Source organism: Carcharhinus amblyrhynchos, chromosome 17, assembly GCF_965287045.1.
Source record: "Carcharhinus amblyrhynchos chromosome 17, sCarAmb.v2.hapA, whole genome shotgun sequence".
NCBI classification, from domain to species: Eukaryota; Metazoa; Chordata; class Chondrichthyes; order Carcharhiniformes; family Carcharhinidae; genus Carcharhinus; species Carcharhinus amblyrhynchos.
Genome location: NC_137340.1, coordinates 45,632,524 through 45,649,947, shown reverse-complemented (window position 1 = coordinate 45,649,947; position 17,424 = coordinate 45,632,524). Strand labels below are relative to the sequence as shown.

At 43.1% G+C, this 17,424-nt stretch overlaps 1 protein-coding gene across 3 annotated transcripts in view; it reads left to right on the top strand.

The window, feature by feature from the left end:
- The first annotated feature begins 1,016 nt into the window (after positions 1-1,016).
- Positions 1,017-17,424, top strand: part of LOC145354482 (sideroflexin-3-like) — a 57,834-nt gene continuing 41,426 nt past the window's right edge. Inside the window, exons 1-2 of one of the 3 annotated variants that reach the window (XM_080205879.1) lie at positions 1,017-1,110; positions 16,879-16,927. The gene's annotated coding sequence lies outside the window, so the exon portion shown is untranslated. Of the gene's footprint in view, positions 1,115-7,084; positions 7,107-16,878; positions 16,928-17,424 lie in introns of those variants that run through there. The other 2 variants (XM_080205880.1, XM_080205881.1) reach the window with 2 other exon arrangements.

Here is a 17,424-nt window from a genome sequence, read left to right as displayed (position 1 = left end):
ATGGATAATCAGGGGAGTTAAGGAGGGTATTAAGTTGAAGGTGGAAACATATAAGCTGGTAAAGGTTAGCGTAGGCCAGAAGAGTGGAATAAATTCAGAATGCAGCAAAGATGGACTAAAAAAAAGAAAAGGGAAAATGCACTATGAGGGCAAGCTAGTGAGAAAACAGACAAGAAGAGCTTTTTTAAGTACATTAACAGGAAGAGAGAAGTAAAAGGAAGCATTGACATCTTAGAGAATGAAACTGGGCAAGGAAACGGCAGAGGAGTTAAATAGATATTTTACATCGGTCTTTACTGCAGAGAAATAGTAAGATATATGGAGGAGGAATTAAATGCAGTCATCATTACCAGTGTCTTGCGAAAATTGTTTTTGACTAATACATGAAAATGATTATTTTAAAAAAATCAGACATTGCCATGCACCCACACCCACTTATCGCTGCTCACACCCGTCCACTCGCTCACTCACATGCAACCATTCACTCACACTCAACCACATCCACCCACACTCAGCTACTCACACCCCCTGCTCACACTCACTCAGTAAAAAGTCTGACAACACCAGGTTTTAGTCCAACCTATTTATTTGATAATATACTCGCAAGCTTTCGAGGGGTTACCCTCTTCGTCAGGTGAATGGAGAGTTCTGGCCTCAGACAGAGCATATAAAGCACAGACAGTTTAGAGATTACTGACTCACACACTGATCCATACTCATTCATACCCATACTCACAAACCCGTACATACTCTCACCCTTACTGACTCATTCAGACCCACACTCACAAACTCACACTCAGACCCAATACCACCCTGTCGCCTACAACAGGGTGGTCCGGAAGTAGCAGCCAATCAGGACGCAGGCTCCTGGGCGCCGCCGCCCACTGCTGGTCAATCTAACCTGCTGACACCCCGGCGGTTTGGTCCCACCTCTCTACTGCACACCGATTGGCTAGCGGGGAGAGCCCGGGCGCAGCTGAGTGGTGGAGCGGGCTGTCAGTCAATGCGGCTGTCCGGTAGGGTTGGGTTGCAGTGTGTCTGGAGTCAGGGTCGCCGGGCAGGAGATCCGGATTGTGTGTGTGGCCAGGGGCGACCAGCGGTGCAAGGCAGGTCAGTAAGTTCCTCAATAACCCCGAAGTGTTTGTCAGTGAACAATCCAGGCCAGTAGTTTAGCTTTAATTATTCAGACTGTATCCTTCAGCTGACAGTCTGATTGCTCTTATCAACCTCAGAGCTTTATCAATCTAATTATTGTGTTAGGAAATGCACAGCAATTCTCTTTGAAGTTTGGTCATTGACTTTTATTTACAATTCATTGCTGTCTATTTCTCACAGAGACTTTGTTGAAGGTGCTTTGCTTTCGACTTGAAATTCAAGGTCACAAGTAATGAAATGCCTTGCCTCACTCAGTTCAATGTTACAAATGTCCATTTAATCAGAGTACTGGGTTCATATCAGCAGTAGGTTATTAATCCCTTCATGAAGCACGGAGCATGCAGGTTTTCACATATACGCTATTTATTTTGTCCATAATCTGCAAAAAACAGATTTCCACCCTCCAAACAATCTCAGCAATGTTTTACAACCTTCTGGTCTCAACATCAAATTCAACAATCTCTTATCCAGCAAGTAGTGAGAGTAGTAAGAGCGTGGAATGCCCTGCTTGCAACAGTAGTGGATTTGCCAACATTAAAGACATTTAAACGGTCATTGGATAAACATATGGATGATATTGAAATAGTGTAGGTTGGATGGGCTTTAGATTGGTTTCACAAGTCAGCGCAACATCGAGGGCCAAAGGGCCCGTACTGCGCTGTAATGTTCTATGTTCTAACAACTTCAGATGATCAGCTCTACCCCACCTTGACCCCTTTTCATTTCATTTAATTTTTAACTGTTCCCTACCTTTTACTTCTTTATTGTCTTTATTTTTATTTTCCCCCACTCTTTCCCCTACTTTATCCCCTTTTCCTTGCCCTTTCTACCCCTTTGCTTCCCCTTTTTCTCCATTTTATCTTTCTCTCACCTGTTCTCCCCTCCTCCCACGTTTTCACCTGTCGCAGCTTATCCTCTGATTTCAGCTTCTCAGCCGTTCGGCTGTTCACACCTTTTATTCTATTTATGGACTGCCATTGGCAGCCTTTTTCCTTGTTTTTGTGGCTATAACTCATCTTTCATTCTCTCAACCTATAGTATAAATATCTCCCACTTTCTATGCCTTTTAGCTTTGACAAAGGATCATCTGGACTTGAAATGTCAGTTCTTTTCTCTCCTTATTGAGGCTGCTAGACCTGCTGAGATTTTCCAGTATCTGCAGTAATTTGCTTTAATCCAGCAACTTTGCTACTTGAAGTAAGTAGCCCCACAACACCAGATTAAAGTCCAACAGGTTTATTTGGTAGCACGAGCGACTCCACATCATGAAGTAGGAACCAGCAACAGTTTGAAATTGGTTCCCTCTTTAGATTGTTGATGAATTTTCACAGGGATCATATGCATGGATTTTAAAAAATGCCCCATTTGTGTCATCACAATGTCTTTGTTGATTCAGTCTCCTATGATTAACCTGCTTTGTATGCCAGCAGTAAAAACTTTGTCCTAAGTAGGCAGTTTTGTGGTTGCAATGATGGCACAATCTGACTGCTGTCATTGACTTGTGAAACTGATAGCAATGTTTTGTAGCTGCAGTTAAATGTTATTTGTGAGCATCTGCTCATTCACAGGGCATGGTGTTGAATAATGAGTGGTAATCCTCAGAAATTGCTTGATTTTTTTTCTTTCTTTCATGGGATTTGTGCATCAGAATATGTTGCCCATCCCTTTTGGCCTTTGAACTGAGTAGGTTTCTTGGCTGTAGAGTCATCAATATTACTATAAGTCTGAAATTACATGTAGGTCAAACCAAGTAAGGAGGTGGATTTTCTTCTCTAAAGGACAGTATGGTGAACCAAATGGGCTTTAGAACAATCATTAATGGTTTGTGACAGTCACCATTACAAGCTTCACATTCCAGATTTATAACTTGAATTTGAACTCATACCTCCAGATCAATTAGATTGGACCATTGGATTATTAGTCCAGTGACATGACCACTGTACCATTTCTTCCCCACCCCCAGTGCCTTTGAACCTTCACTTTTATGCTGTATTTTCACTGTTTAAAAAAAAATCCTCTGAAGATGTTAGATGATTCAAAGAAGTGCATCTGGGTGTTGGATGCCATGCTAAATCATAACTCTGCTGAATAACCCCTCAAGTTATGAAAAACTAATATTTGTAGGAATGTCAAATTTCAACATTATAATAAAAATGAGGCCTGGAACCAAAGTCCTGACAGAACCCAAACTGAGCATTAATGAGTCTGTTGTTGCTGAGTAGGAATTGCTTTATTTATTCAGTAGTGTCCCAAGTAGACATACGTTAACATACATAACAGTACATTAATGGTTGCTGCCACACTCTGGTGCCTATTTGGGTACACTGAGGGAGAATTTAGCATGGCCAAAGCATTTAACCAGCCTGTCTTTCAGACTGTGGGAGGAAACCAGAGCACCCAGGGGAAACCCACACAGACACAGGGAGATCATGCAGATTCCACACAGACAGCGATCCAAGATGGGAATCAAACCCAGATCCCTGGAGCTGTGAAGCAGCAGTGCTAGACACTGCGCTGCCTATATCATTGTTGATGGTTCTTTTCATTGTTTTGCTGATGATTGAGAGTAGACCGGTAGAGCAGTTATTGACCAAGCTGCGTGTAGCATTTTTTTATGGACAGGATAAACCTGGCAGGCTTTTTACATTGTCAGGTAGCTGCCTGTTTAAGCTGTACATGAACAGTGCTGAGAGTTCTGGAATTCTGGTCTTCAGGATGTTGTCAAAGTGGTTGCTTTTATTGTGTCTGGAACATTCAACTGGCTATTCCTTGATGCCATATGGACTGAAACAATTTGAATTCGGGCTTCAAATAATGCAGTGTGAATACACATTAAACAGTACACTAACTTTGCCCAACGCTGACATTCTCAATATATAGCCCGAACCTACAAAATAAGTTCAAATCAAATAGTTTCAAATTCAAACCGAAGAGAAAGTTTTAATTCAAAATCTAAAGGCACATCTTCATTTTTGGTGAAAGTTTAGCGGAACAAGAAAATTGGGCATGTATATTTGAGCTGTAAGAACATAAGAACATAAGAAATAGGAGCATGAGTGGGCCATCTAGCCCCTCGAGCCTGCCCCGCCATTCAATAAGATCATGGCTGATCTGTCGTGGCTCAGTTCCACATTCCCGCCCTCTCCCCATAACCCTTAATCCCCTTGCCTATCAAAAACCTATCAACCCGCGTCTTAAAAATATTGAGCGAGGCAGCCTCCACCACTTCAACGGGCAGAGAATTCCAGAGATTCACCACCCTTTGAGTGAAGAAGTTCCTCCTCAACTCCGTTCTAAACAGCCCCCCCTTTATCTTGAGGCTGTGCCCTCTAGTCCTACTGTCCTTTCTGAGCGGGAAGAGCCTCTCCACCTCTATCCTATCCATCCCATTCATCATCTTATACGTCTCAATGAGATCTCGCCTCATTCTTCTAAACTCTAACGAGTACAAGCCTAGTTTATTCAGCCTCTCTTCATAGTTCAACCCCCTCAACTCTGGAATCAGCCTAGTAAACCTCCTCTGCACTCCCTCCAAGGCCAAAATATCCTTGCGTAAGTGCGGCGACCAAAACTGCACACAGTACTCCAGCTGCGGCCTCACCAGTGCCCTATACAGCTGCAGCAAGACCTCCCTACTTTTATATTCAATCCCCCTCGCTATGAAGGCCAGCATCCCATTTGCCTTCCTGACCACCTGCTGCACCTGCAGGCTGGGTTTTTGCGACTCATGCACAAGGACCCCGTGGTCCCTCTGCACCGTTGCATGCTGCAGTTTTTCGCCATGTAAGTAATAGATGGTGATGGTGGTGACCCCAGTTGGAGGCCAAGAATGATCTGATACTTCAGTCTTGTCCTTTACACAGATGTAGGGCCCTACCATAGTGAAAAAGATGGAGCTATTTTAGAACCACCTCCTTCCATTAGTTATAAAAATAGAAAATTCTTGATAAACTTAGCAGGTCTAGCAGCAAATGTAAAGTGTTAACATTTTGAGTCCTTATGATTCTTCTTCAGATTTGGACAGGAATAGAAATGTGATGGATTATGTAGTTGAAGAGGAGCGTGGAGCAGGTAGAACAGAATAGAAGGTCTAGTAACACGTTCTGCTATCTTACCTTTATGTCACCATAGCACCTTTTTCAATCCTTGATGCTACTATTAAGACTTCCTTTGTCTTGTGTCCATGACATATTTGTCAATCTCTCCTTAGCCCTGACCTGGAGGGGAGGAGAGAGTGACTGTCCTTGACATCAAGGCACCATTTAACCAAATGTGGCATCAAGAAGCCGTAGCAAAACTGGAGTCAATGGAAATCGGGGTGAAAATTCTCTGTTGGTTAGTGCAGAAGGAGATTATTGTGGTTGTTGAAGGTCAGTCATTTCGGTTCCAGGATATCGCTGCAGGAATTACTCAGACTAATGTCCTCAGCCCAGCCATCTTCAGCTGTTTCATCAATGAACTTCCTTCCATCGTAATGTCAGAAGTGGGGATGTTTGATGATTTATTCAGCACCATTCGTGACTCCTGAGATTCTGAAGCAGTCCACATCGAAAGACCTGGACAGTATCCAGGCATGGGATGATGAGTGGTAATATTCACGCAACAGAAGTGTCCCAATGACCATCTCCAACAAGACGGAGACTGACCATCACCCACTGACATTCAATGGCATTACCATTGCAGAATCCCCCACAATCAATAAGTTGGGGTTACCATTTACCAGAAATTAAACTGGTTTGATAATATAAATACTATGGTTGCAAAAGAGGTGAGAAATCTTGCGGCAAGTAACTCCCCAAAGCCTAAACATCTGCAAGACATAAGTTAGGGATGTGATAGAATTCTCTCCACTTGCCTGGACGAGTGCAGCCCCAACAACACTCAAGAAGTTGGACAACATTCAGAACAAAACAGCCCTGTTTATTGACACCTCTTCCACAAATATTCACTTCCTCCATCACTGACAAATAATGGCAGCAGTGTGTTTGCCCTTCAAGATGCATGGCAGAAAGTCACTAAGGTTCCTTAGGCAGCATCTAACCCGTGAGCGTTACCATCTGGAAGGACAAGGGCATCAGACACATGGGAGTCCCACCACTTGGGAGTTCTCCTCCAGGTCACTCACCACTCTGGCTTAGAAATATATTGCTGTCCTTTCACTGGGTTAAAATCAGGGAACTCCCTTCCTCACAACTCCATAGGCACACGTCGAACCACAGGGACAGCAGTAGTTCAACAAAGCAGCTCACTGCCGCTTTCTCAAAGGCAGTTAGCGATGGGCAATGTTATGATGGCCACAAAGACTACGAGCTCCCTTACTGAGCAGATAGAGATTTCCCAATAGGAAACATTCATTGGGGGCTTTTAAACCTGTTCCTTCATCCGGGCCATTGTAGGTCCCCAGGTGTTGAATTACCTAGCTGTGTGCCGCAGGAGTGGCCTCTTTCTTGCTACATAAAATAGATGAGAGGAACTGGCGTTTTGCTGAATTACCACAATGGCGACGAGGGGAAAAAAAATTCCATCTCTCCTCCAAACAACCTCTAAGTCAAGAACCTTCTCTGGTAAGAAAAGGCTATTATGCCTCTTTTCGAGAAACTTGGACCCTATGATACCAGTGGGGAAGAGGAGTCCAGTATACTGAGTGCATCTGTTACTACTTCCATGCTAACAATGTTGAAGGAGACTGAAAACAGAAGGTGATGTTGATGATAGCCTTGACTTTCAGCTTGATAAAAAGCCTTACTTATCTGGATGCTCCTGACTAAAAAACTGGTAGATCTCTTTTTTAAAAAAACATTACGACCCAAAGCCCTCTGTAATCCTTCAGAAATATCACTTCAACATGGCTGGGAGAACTCCTGGGGAAGCTGTCACTGAGTTCTTGGCAAGATTGCAGAAATTGGCCAAAGATTGCAGATTTGGACCGCCTCTTAATGCAAGACAATTTGGTATGTGGCAGAAATGACCTCACTACCCAAAATGGCTGGGTGAGACCTTTCATTCTGGTTATGCAAGAGGTTCCACTCCCACTTTTTCTTTAATTGTGACCTTCTCAGAACATATTTGTGTTGTATGCAATTGGAAATTTATTGATTCCTCAGTCCTGTATTTGTTTGCAGCGAAGTCTGAAGATGACACCAGAATTATAATTGGACAGATATGGGGATTGGAAAAACTAGCTCTTTAGATGTTGAGGATCAGAAGTGATTTAATTGAATAGTTTCAGGTGATTAAAGGATTTGACAAGGCAGATAGGTAGAAATTACCTCCTGTGGTAAAAAGCCCAGAAAGAGACAACATAAGTTGGAGTGGTGAGGCAGCACCTACAGCACAGTGCCAGGGACCTGGGTTTGATTCCCTGCCTCGGGTCACTGTCTGGACCCGACAGTGTGGAGTTTGCATGTTCTCTCTGTGTTTGTGTCGGTTTCCTCCCACAGTCCAAAGGTGTGCAGGTTAGTTTGATTGGCCATGCTAAATAGTCCCTTAATGTCAGAGGATTAGCAGGGTAAATACAGAGGTTGACAGGGATAGGGTCTGGGTGGGATTGTTTTTGCAGGCTCAATTGGTCAAATGGCCTCCTTCTGCACTGTAGAGATTCTCTGAAAATAAGCTATTAGCAGAACTTGATTTGGATTTAAAGATAGCCATTGAAATAGCCTTATCACCTTAGGATGCAGAAAAAGGTGCACAGGAACTGCAGGGGACATCAGGCAGCAATGCCTTGTAACTAGGGGAGGGACCTCATATGAGTGTAAAAATGCCACAGTCCCAGATGACCATAGACTGCTCTCCCCTTTGAGGGGCAGAGCTGACTTGAATGGTAGTGATTTAACCCCAGGCTAGGTGTGAGGTTGAGAAGGTTTATACAGAACCTTGTGTCAATTAATCCTCAAAGGAGACTGATTGTGTAAACTAGGTGTTAAAGGCCGTCTGTCACTATAGGAACCCGAATGTCCCCACCTGTCAGTCAAGGAAAGGCAGTGACGACACTCAGAGTATTACAGAATATACTGCAGAAAGTTGTAATTGCCAGATGATAGATTATTGCAAGCTCTGTCAAAGGACACGGCTGAGATGAAGTTTTAGGAACAGGTAAAACTTCCTGTTTCACCTAAATCACTGTCTGTGAGGAGTCTGCACGTTCTCCCTGTGTGTGTGTGTGTGTGTGTTTCCCCCCACATTCTGAAAGATGTGCTGGTTAGGTGCATTAACCTGAACAGGTGCCAGACTGTGGCAACTAGAGGAATTTCACAGTAACGTCATTGCAGTGTTAATGTAAGCCTTACTTGTGACCAATAAATAAACTTTAACTTTATAATTCGGCCCACGCAATTTGTGGAATGGGCTGCCCCATCGTCCCTGTTCTTAAGCCTGACAAATCAGTTCAATTCTGTGGGGACTATCGATTAAGAGTCAATCAGATCTTTAAACTCTATCGGTACCCCTTGCCCTGAATTCAAGATTTGTATGCTAAGTTCGCAGACGGCAAGACATTTTCCAAGGTGGACATGAGCAGGCCTATCCTCAGCTTGAATTGTACAAGTCCTCCCGGAAATAGGTGACGATCAGCACGCATAAGGGACTCTATGAATATACCCACTTTTGTGGTCTCATCAACATGTACCATATTCCGAAGAGTAATGGAGAACATCCTCCATAGGGTACCCAAGGTTGCAACGACATTGTGCCAAATTGAGCTAGCTAGTCCCAAATATGGCAAGGAGGCTGGAGTTCCAACAAGAAAACCAAAAAAGAAATTGCAATTCTGCAAGAACAGAAAGAACTTTCTCAGTGTGTTTCTGGTTCACTTGAGAAACTTTGGGGTAGTCCCAGTTGAGTCCCTGGGATCATTATGGAGAAAACAGGATCAGTATCATACAAAGTCAAAGTTCAGGTAAAACCTTAAACAATGCGAAGGACTTTCTCACAATGGGGATGCTGGGAGAGATTCTGACCTAAGATGGGAGGGATGTTATGATGGCCACGGGGGGTCATCGATAGATCTCCCTGTGGGAGTCATAAGTTTACAGCATGGAAACAACTTGTCTATGCCGCCCAGTTTTTACCACTGAGCTCGTCCCAATTGCCCACGTTTGGCCTATATTCCTCTATGTTACCCATGTAACTGCCTAAATGCTTTTTAGAAAACAAAATTGTACCTGCCTGTACGACTGCCTCTGGCAACTCGTTCCAGACTCTCACCACCCTCTGAGTGAAAAAAATGTCCCATCTGGATCTTTTTGTATCTCTCCCCTCTCACCATAAACCTATGTTCACTAATTTTAGACTCCCCTACCTTTGGGAAAAGATCTTGACTATCTACCTGATCTATGTCCCTCATTATTTTGTAGACCTCTATAAGATCACCCCTAAGTCTTCTATGCTTCAGGGAAAAAGTTCCAGCCTCTCCAGCCTGTCCTTATAACTCAAACCATCAAGTCTCGGTAGCATCCTAGTAAATCTTTTCTGCACTCTTTCTAGTTTAATAATATCTCTAGTTTAATAATATCCTTCCTATAATAGGGTGACCTGAACTTTACACAATATTCCAAGTATGGTCTTACTAATGTCTTGTACAACTTCAAGATGTCCAGATTCCTGTATTCAATGTTCTGACCATTGAAACCAAGCATGCTGAATGTCTTTTTCACCACCCTGTCTACCTGTGACTCCACTTTCAAGGAACTATGAACCTGTACTTCTAGATCTTTGTTCTGTGACTCTCCCTAGTGCCCTACCATTAACTGAGTAGTTCCTACCCCAATTCAGTCTACCAAAATACATACCTCATATTTAGCTAAATTAAACTCCATCTGCCATTCATTAGGCCACTGGCTCAATTGATCAAGATCCCATTGCAACCCTAGATAACCTACTTCACTGTTCACTATGCCACTCATCTTGATGTCACCTGCAAACTTACTAACCATGCCTCCTAAATTCTCATCCAAATAATTAATATAAATAACAAATAACAGTGGACTCAGCACTGATCTCTGAGGCACACCACTGGTCACAGGCCTCCAGTTTGAAAAACAACCCTGTGCAACCATCCTTTGTCTTCTGTCGTCAAGCCAATTTTGTATATCCGATTGGCTATCTCATGTGGATCCTGTGAGATTTAATCTTATGCAACAATCTGACATGTGGTACCTTGTCAAAAGCAAGTACGAGCTCCCATATTGAGCAGGCGGAGACATGCCCAATAGGAAGTTTTCAATGGGGGCTTTTAAACCTGCTAGTTCACCGGTATAGTTGTTATAGGTCTCCAAGTATTGCACTTACCTAATTGTGAGCCATGGGAGTGGTCTGTTTCTTGGTACACAAAAAAGGGTGTTTGGTTCTGGGAATCTGATGTTTGGCTAAATTATTACAGACAATGAATACTTGTCTAGCCAGTGGCACCTACATTCTGTAAATTAATTTAAAAAATCTATTTGCTTCAACCATTCCCTATACCTCAGAGTCCTGTATTCCTTTGAATTCCCAACCGGATTTATTGGTAACTATCTTATATTGATGGCTGCTGGTTATGTTCTTCTGCACCAGTGGAAGCGTTCTCTCACCTGTATTTGGTCATCCTTTGGTTTTTTTGTCAAGGGAAAAGAGATGCAACCTGCCAATCTTTGCTGTTACATATACCCATGCATTTCTGATATCATCCTTGTTAATCTTCTCTGTGCCCTGACTTGTGCTGCTATGTTTTCTGAGGATAGCGCATACAGGGCGGGATTTTACGGCCTTGCTCATCCCGAAACCGTAAAATCCCACCCCAGGTCAATGGAGCTTCCCATTGTCTGCCCCCACCTGCTTCGATTCCCGTGGCAGGCGGGGCAGTAAAATCCCAGCCACAGACTCAAAACATTCACTTTATTTTCTCTTTCCACAGACGCTACCAGATCTGCTAAGATTTGCCAGAATTTTCTGTTCTATGTTTTCTGAGGTTTGGTCCCAAACTGAACAAATAGATCTGGATAGGGTCTGGTCAAAGATTTGGACAGCTGATACATCCCTTCCTCACTTTTGTATTCATACCATCTTGCAGCAGAGGGCAGCATCTTTGTGCAATATCTTAAAGTGGTTGAGTATATTGACTCCTGATTCCCATGTCTCGCACCATTAAGAAAGCATTTCCATTTTTCTTTCTTGGAATCCAAAAGGAATAAATTCACACTTCCCCACGTTGATCTCTATTTGCCAATGTTTTGAGCAGTCACTTGGCCGATCTATATTTCTTCCTAACCTCCTGATTCCAGAGTCAGCAGTGACCCCGTTTACAACATTGTCATCTCTGAGTCACAAAGTTCTGGATTCAAATCTAAAAAGATTTCTGTATTGTCAGAAATACCATTCTTCAGAGGAGATATTAAACCGAGGATCAGTTGCAGGTGGATTAAAATATCCTATTGCACCATTTGAAGAGGAAGAGAGGAACTCCCTGATTTCCCAGTCACTTTTTTTATACCTTTATCAACTTCACTACTAAACAGATTGCTTAATCCGACGTAAGAGGAAGCTTGCTATGCACAAATTGTCGCAACATTTCCTACGCTACAAAAGTGACAAGATGTTCTGGTTACCCGATTTATAAAAAGGATACAGCAGCACAGGTCAGATGCAATGCAGCAGTGCCTCACAGTTTCCTTCTGGGACGTGGAAGAAGACTCCTATTGCTTATCTCTCTCCCTCTCAGTCTCTTTTATTCCTTGGTTTCTGTCCCTGGTAGGTTTGGCCTGGCAGGTGTTACCAGCTCAGGGCAGATATCCTGGTTGCACTGGAATGACATAGAAAGAGACAAGTCTCCTGTTCCATTTTAAACAGAGTTAAAGTCCAGGCTTGAATGTCTTCAGTTTTTTTCATTTAAAGTAAGAGGTCAATTTAATTGTTTGTTATCTTCTGGTAATCATCAAGGTGGGCTTCTTGGGATGTTAAAACAAAGATCATTAGATTTGAAAAAGGATTTCAAAGGATTGTTCATTAAGAGATTTGAAATTCCATAGGGTCCAAGAATAGCACCATTATAAGTAGCTGTCTGCGTGGTGTAATGTTATCTTGGGATATAAAAAATTAATTTGATTGTAGCTTTTAATAGCCAAAAAAAATCCCTGTTGTTAAGATGGAAGAGTTAAGAGGATGACCCTGCAAATGAATAGATATACTCAACTAACATTCACTAAAACTTATTTGCAACTGAGTATTTTCAGAAGAGTAAGTGCTGATTACACTGAATGTTTATAAAGGCAAAATAGAATGACGCATTACTCCCCTCAGTGCAACTTTAGTAATTTCAATGTTGTTATACTGGCCATTCAGCTCAACCTGAAATCTCAGCACCATAGGATATGTAAATCATAATCGTTTCTGTTGTATATGTGCAGTATAGGGGTCTTGTTGCACAGTGGTAGCATCCCTAGCTCTGAGTTCAAATCCCATTCCAGACCTCAGTTGGCAGAAATTGTGTTTATAATGTGGCCAAGCAGGTTGATTATCAGACTGTAAATTATTCCAATACACATGATGGAGAGTTTTCTGGTCAGTCTCACCATAGAAGGCTGAACATAATCATGGAACTGCCTGCATTGCCCTCTCAGGAGAGGAGGATATGGATCAGTATTACTGCTGCCAACAAATAATCCTGATGTTGTGATACTTTCTCATTGACGTGTCAGTCTTTGTTTTTTTTTAATTCATGGGATCTGTAGTGATAGACGTAGTGGGCATCACTGGGTGGGCCAGCATTTATTGCACTTCCCTAGGACTGGGGCTTATACGACAATCATTAGACTTTTAATTCCAGATTTTTACTGGATTGAAATTTCACCATCTGCAATGGCGGGTTTCAAATCCAGATCCCCTGAGCGTTACCCTAGATTACTGGTCTAGTGATAGTACCACTTAGCCACCACCTCTCCCGACTACAGCTGACACATTAAAAGATTACACTTCAACTGGTGCAAGGAAAGGGTTGATAGTTCGGTGGTGTTTACATTTGAAGTGCAGAAAGAATATTGCCCCAAAGACCACATCCACTAAAAATGGTGGAGAGGATTGGATGGTTCAATCCTATTCCTTTGTATCCTGTGCCTGCTTTCAGGGAAGAATGGATAATATTGAAGTTCTCCATGTTTTAATGACTCTTCAATGTAGATATAATTTAAGATGAGCAGTTGTTGTATATCTGATGAATCAGTTTTAGGGCCAGATTTCCATCTAGGTATGGATGCAGTGTTTGGTGCATGCATGACTACCTTTTCTCAGGTGGGAATACCTAGTGTACAAAACTCATACCTGCCCCTGCTGCGTTCAGTCCCCATTTTAAATGGGAGAACAAAGGTCAGAGTTCCTCCTGAATGTCATTTTTAGTTAGTGGTGTGGGATTTTGGATGACCGTTAAAAATAGGCCAGGTTTGAGAGCTCATGAAAAAAATGAAAAGCCTCCTGAGGATCCTGGGATAGTCAATGGTAGGCTGCCTGTACTGCCATGAAACGCATGGTGGGCTGTGTGGAAAATTCCAGCCACTGCGCTGGAAAACCTTGGTGGGCCCTTAAACCAGCTTGCCTCCACATCCACAATCTGAAAGGTAAATGTGAAGTGATTTCACACCTTCAGTTGTCACTATTAGGTGATGTATTGAAATGTGGATGTGTTTTTAATGTAGTCATTCATAGGGATCTATCCTGTAAAGATAAGTTGATCCATGCAATGAACAGCTATGTGTATTTGTTCACATCCATTGCCAAGAAAATGCTTGACAGTGGCATATTGGGTCTTTCATAGGACTAGTAACCCCGGGGCTCATGTCCTGGGAACATGGGCTCAAAGCAAGGTTTTGTTTTCAAATGTCAAATGTGTTGTTTCTCCGAGTCAGTTACATGCAGGCTTTTAATGGATGGTGCATGGTGTATATTTTTTCCCCAAGGAATGTAAAAGTTTTCCAGTGAGGTTTTCCTGCACTCTGAGGTTTATGCATAGTGCATACTGAGTGAGTGACAATGGAGGGTACACAAAGGCCTAGAGGTGGCTTGAGGAATATGAGGGCATATGGAAGATTCATGGGATTGAAGAGGTGGCATTGGTGATCTGAGGGGGCATTGAGCATATGTGGAGGATACATGGACGTTGGATAGCATGGGCTATCTGAGGCAATAGGGGCTGGCATGGGGAAGTTGGTGGGGAGTGAGTGAAATGAGGGTGAGGTGTAGGGGGTCTTTAAACACTGTTAGAAACTGATATATTGGCCAGAATTCATGGCAGGATCTTCTGCTTCCGCTGACAGAAAACCCCTGCTGCCGGTTTCCCAGTGGCAATGGGCGCATTCAGTGGGAAACAATGGAAGGCATGATTTGGAAGTGCTAGCATTGGACTAGGGTAACCACAGTAAGAAATCTCACAACACCAGGTTAGAGTCTAACAGATTTATTTGGCAGCACAAGCTTTTGGAGTCTCAGGCTCCTTCTTCAGGTGAGACTCTGAAAGCTTGTGTTGCCAAATATTCTCTGCCCGTTGAAGTGGTGGAGGCTGCCTTGCTAAATATTTTTAAGACGCGGGTTGATGGGTTTTTGATAAGCGAGGGGATTAAGGGTTATGGGGAGAGGGCGGGAATGTGGAACTGAGCCACGACAGATCAGCCATGATCTTCTTGAATGGCGGGGCAGGCTCGAAGGGCTAGATGGCCTACTCCTGCTCCTATTTCTTATGTTCAAATAAACCTGTTGGACTTCAACATGGTGTTGTGAGACTACTTACTGGGCAGTGGAAGGACCAGAGTACCCTGCCACCAGCCAATGGTAGGCTGCCTCTACTGCTGTGAAACGCATGGTGGGTTGTGTGGAAAATTCCACCCACTGTGTTGGAGATGCTTGGTGGGCCCTTAAACCAGCTCACCTCCACACGCACAGTCCTCTAGTGCTCCAGGGAGGCTCACAAACTGTGCTGCAAACCCAACCCCAGTGTGAAAAGACACAAATGACTGTGAAGTCAAACATAGGCTGGGAACCACAAAGCTACGCAAGTCAGGATCTCCTGAGCCCAGAGGAAGATCAGTCCTTGGTCTCCATTCTAACCATAAGTAAACCTTTCAATTTTGAAATAAAAGTGGGAAATGTTGGCAGCGTGTGTGGAAAAGCAAACAGAGGTAAAATTTCAGATTGAGGATCAGTTAACAGTGTCTCTTCACCAATGCCATTTGATCTAATATTTCCAGCCTTTAGTTATTCTATTTCATGTTTTCAACATCTGCAATATTTAGCATTTATTATTTTAATATCTGCCTAAATGGAAGTAACAATTATTTTAAATTTTGTTCTCTGTCACATTCAGTTTAATATTTAGGACTTGCTCCAGATCAGATCCATATTTTAAGAACATAAGAACATAAGAAATAGGAGCAGGAGTAGGCCACTAGCCCTTCGAGCCTGCCCCACCATTCAATAAGATCATGGCTGATCTGTCGTGGCTCAGTTCCACTTTCCCGCCCTCTCCCCATAACCCTTAATCCCCTCACTTATCAAGAACCCATCAACCCGCTTCTTAAAAATATTTAGCGAGGCAGCCTCCACCACTTCAACGGGCAGAGAATTCCAGAGATTCACCACCTTTTGAGTGAAGAAGTTCCTCCTCAACTCCGTTCTAAACCGCCTCCCCTTTATCTTGAGGCTGTGCCCCCTAGTCCTACTGTCTTTTTTGAGCGGGAAGAGTCTCTCCACCTCTATCCTATCCATCCCATTCATCATCTTATACGTCTCAATGAGATCTCCCCTCATTCTTCTAAACTCTAACGAGTACAAGCCTAGTTTATTCAGCCTCTCCTCATAGCTCAATCCCCTCAACTCCGGTATCAGCCTAGTAAACCTCCTCTGCACTCCCTCCAGGGCCAAAATATCCTTGCGCAGATGCGGCGCCCAAAACTGCACACAGTACTCCAGCTGCGGCCTCACCAATGCCCTATACAGCTGCAGCAAGACCTCCCTACTTTTATATTCAATCCCCCTCGCTATGAAGGCCAGCATCCCATTCGCCTTCCTGACCACCTGCTGCACCTGCAAGCTGGGTTTTTGCGACTCATGCACAAGGACCCCGAGGTCCCTCTGCACCGTCGCCTGCTGCAGTTTTTCGCCACGTAAGTAATAGTCCTTCCTACCATTCTTCCTACCAAAGTGGACCACCTCACACTTGCCAACATTAAATTCCATTTGCCATTTCCTGGCCCATTCGCCCAGCCTATCTAGATCCTTCTGCAGACTCTCCACACCCTCCGCACAATTTGCCTTTCCCCCAATCTTGGTGTCATCAGCAAATTTCGACACCCTGCACTCGGTTCCCTCCTCCAGATCATCTATATAAATGGTAAATAGCTGAGGCCCCAGCACCGACCCCTGGGGCACCCCACTAGTCACCAACCGCCAATCCGAATAGCACCCATTGACCCCCACTCTCTGCCTCCTATTTGACAACCAATCCTCTATCCACGCTAACACCCTACCCCCAACTCCATGTCCCCTGACCTTCTGCAATAACCTCTTGAATTTAGTTAGCATGATATTTGTCTCTGCAAATAAATTTAGTTTTTAGAATCTGTTAAAAGTAGATAGGCTTAAACTATCTGCCATAATGGCTTACTTTATTTTGTGGATGGTCCAACAGTGCAAAATAATACACATCAGTGACATTTTTGGGTCTGCATTATTTGGTTTTTAAAAGATATGTTTTTGATTTCACAGGGTACCAGGGCTACATCGTGGTTTTGCAGGCACTTGGTCATTGTTAAGGGTTTGTATATCAATTTGTCTTTCAAAGAGTGTTAACATTGAATTATGTATCTTATTTTCTATATTTGAGGGGAGATGGCTACATCTGATGTACTGCTGTTAATCTGCTGTGTTGCTGCTTATCTTTGCTGAATAAATCTGCCTGAAAGCTTGTGCCTTGACTGATGGTGCTTGTTCTATTGCTGTCGGAAATATTGCGGTCTGTAAGCAGGCTTATGACATATCAAGTAGAATAAGTAGATATTCTGTTGGGTCCCTGTGTTCATTACATTACTGAGTAGTTGACTTGGAGGTAAACAAATGCACATCCTGGAGCCAGGATGAACACAAGTAGCACAAATAATTATGTATAAGTATATGTATGGTTCACATAATATGTTTCATATATGTAAAGCTTCTCAAATATGGTATGTGCTTGAGAAATGGAAGATTTGTAATATGTACATTAAAGAATTAGGGTAATAGTACAGTTTGATAACTGTGTTTTTATGTATCTAA